The following is a 3645-nucleotide window of genomic DNA, read 5'->3' as shown; positions in this document are numbered from 1 at the left end:
TTAGCCGTCATTATTTGCTGGGAAAGCGGTAGACAGTTATATAATTGAATGAAAATTACTATTTTTAGACATTTACATAAATACCAGTTAATTCCATTGTATTTGCATGGCTAACATCTAAATTTTATTTTTCAAATTTATACAATTTCAATTTTTTATATCACTTAAAAATACAACCATTTTCACTTTTAAATTTTGAAATACATCTTTTCATGTATAAAAATGTTGATACATATATTTAAAAATTAAAGTTTAGGTTTAATACGTGAATTTAAAACTATAAATTTAGACTAACATTGATGCTATATTTCAATATTGCTTTGTTAAATTTGAATTTGTTCGGAAGACATGCCCAAGCGATTATAACACTTTGATGAAGGGAATATGAGAGACATAAAGAGAGATAGATGAGTATACAGTGACTTGTCCTTATGAGTTAAAACTGAGATATTCTTAGTTGTATGTCATGTTTTTTTTTATACAATCAAATATTTTTCATACATAAGAGGGGAAAAGCCCAAAAGGCCTATGACATAGAAATATATTTCTACGAGAGATAATACAAGAAAAGAAAATTAAATCTCCAACTCTGCTTTAACTATAATTGTACGTGTTATTTTGAGTATTACACCTCGGTGGCCCCGGGGTATTGTTGTTATTTGGTTCGATCTTTGAGGCTGTAGGAGTGGAACAATCAATATAATGTTTATTTTTTTTGCATTAAATTATTTGTTCGTATTGATGCGCAGCTTCGAAAAATTAAATAAGTGCAGAAAAAATGTGTAGAATAAATCTCGAGACAATCTAAAGACCTAAGAAATTGTGACGTGGCAAAACTGAACCCATAAAAAACAAACCAAAATTAATGAATATGCATGAATATAGCTTTAACATAATTGGTCGTGTCAATAAATTTAATATTTAGTTCAAAAGAACATAGTAAATCATGACTGAATGAAATAAACAAAATCTTCAAATATTAATTTCATGCAAAATATGGCTTATCATATTTATGGAATGTCCATTTGGGAGGCAAAGTCTTGAACCTAAATATTATAAAAAAATAATAAACATAAAGCAATCTCCAAACACCTCAAATGATTTTAAAAGCATTAAACCTACAACACTAATGTTCTTTAAGAAAAAACAACACCATAATTATAAGTTATTGTTCATGAGTAGATCGAGTTTACAAGCCCTACATTACAATTGATGATTACAATGCACGCAAAATATAAAAAAATAGCCAACTTTAAATTTGACAATATTGAATTAGAGCCACAACTCACAAGAATACCTGCTCCTAACAAAATATTTATTTTGACTCAGATGGGCTTGAAAATCTTCCTAATCATCTCATAATGAGCTTGTGATCGACACAAAATATATGTTAGATCAAAAAGTGTCCTAAAAACACAAACAAATAATAGAATGTAGGGAGGAAGAAGAAAATAGTATATAACAGTAAAAAGTGTGTAACCAGGAGGAAAAGGGTTGAAAGCATGACACTCTAATTGTCCAAACATTAGATTGTTCTCATGAGTGAAGAAAAATGTCAAGTTTTGATTTGTATACAGAAGAAGGTGGGGCTTTCAATTACCGCATCGTGTGGGATGCTAAAGAAAGGAGCGGCAAAAGTGATTGTAAGTGGGGGTGTAAACCAACCTTAAGCTTGTTCGTGCTCGGCTTATGTTCGAAATGACTCGTAAATAGTTTGTTCATGTTTAGCTCAATTCAAACGTCATTTGTTTGATTTAAACTTGTGTTCTGCTTAAAATAATAATATATTAATATTCATATTATATTTTAAATTTTTTCATCGTCGCATTTGCGTGCCTCGAAGGCTTAACAAAGTCGAAGCATGAATGAGAAGAAGTGAGGATTCATTATTTATAGAGTTTAATATTGGCGTCTTTTGTGAATTTTACCATGTGGGATTAATGGTAGGGGAAGTGCGAGAACACAACTTGGTTGGAAATTATTTTCGAATGAGAAGAAGTGAGGATTCATTATTTATAGAGTCTAATATTGGCGCCTTTTGTGAATTTTACCGTGTGGGATTAATGGTAGGGGAACTGCGAGAACACAACTTGGTTGGAAATTATTTTCTTATATTAATTAAATACATAACACCTAATTCATATGTATTTACACATCCAACTAAAAAAAATTATTTTTGATTTACAATGCCTATTAAACTTATATCAGGATTAATAAAATATAATCTTTTTTAAATATAATATACAAATTTAATATATAATTATTATTCTAATATTATCTATTTATTTTTTAACTGATTTGAGCCAAATCGAGCCGAACATGAACGAACAAAAGTGTTCGTGTTAAGCTCGTTTATAAATCAATAACAAAAAAATTAATTGTGTTTTGGCTTGTTTGCTTAACGAATGAATCAAACACGAGCTACCGAGTGAGTTTTATTTTTTCATAACCCTGATTATGCGTGGTTTAACTTCTTTGAGAGAACAATAGTGTGGGTGTAAAATGAACGATTCGATACATAAACTCAACTAAAACATACTAACAATTTCAAAACACGAGCTACCGAGTGAGTTTTATTTTTTCATAGCCCTGATTATGCGTGGTTTAATTTCTTTGAGAGAACAATAGTGTGGGTGTAAAATAAACGATTCGATACATAAACTCAACTAAAACACACTAACAATTTCGCATACTAACAATTTCAGGTTCTGGTCCATAATCCCAACATATTTAATCCTTTTGGTATGGTTGAGTTGACCTGTTAACTTAAAATTCACACAAAATTGCCTGAAAGCAAACCCACCAACTCAAAATTGGCTTGAATATGATCCACAACTCTAAATTTACTCCAAATTAACTTAAATATAATAAAAAATAACTATTATGCATATATATTAAATAGAGTGCGTGAGCCTATCATATTGAAAGCGGTTTGGGTTGGACTTTTTAAATAGTTTAATATTCGGGTTGGGTTGGATTAAGTATTTTCAAAACGAGTTAGTTTCAAGTTAGACTATAACTCGACCCATAACCCAATTTGACTCCCTTAAACGAAGATAGGAAGACTTCCGACTCGGTCGATAGCGACAAATTTATTTTTTTTATGGTGTTTTAGATGGCATGACTGCAAATTGAAGAGCTTAGACGATAAATATGAAAATTAGGCTATACTTAGTGGTATTTATGTAAATTTCCCCAAAAAAAATATCTTTATAATATACTCTTTTATGTGTTGTGATTATTTATGGCAACGTTATTATTATAGTATTATGAATTTAATTGCAATCTTATTTAATATTTAATTTAAAAAAATTTCTTTTTGTTTAAAGAAAATTAATGTGTTTAAGAAAAAGGAAAGTAGCATGTGATTTGTTTTTATTTGTCAAAAAAATAAATTCATCTTCAAATTTACTCCAATTTTCAGCGAATATAAACAATCAAATATGCGTTTTTATTTTTATTTTATTTTATTTTTGAAGTTGTCCATACACAAATTTTATACATGAATAATTAGAGGGTTAACATATATATGTTTATTTATTGAATAACTCCTTTTTTATATTTAGTTATAAATCAACCTAATTTATAAATTCCATCAATATTTTTATTACTATTACTTTATTTAAAAATAAATGCTATTTATGT

This window comes from Phalaenopsis equestris, unplaced genomic scaffold (assembly GCF_001263595.1).
Source record: "Phalaenopsis equestris unplaced genomic scaffold, ASM126359v1 Scaffold000359, whole genome shotgun sequence".
Taxonomy (NCBI): Eukaryota; Viridiplantae; Streptophyta; class Magnoliopsida; order Asparagales; family Orchidaceae; genus Phalaenopsis; species Phalaenopsis equestris.
This window is presented reverse-complemented; position numbering follows the sequence as displayed.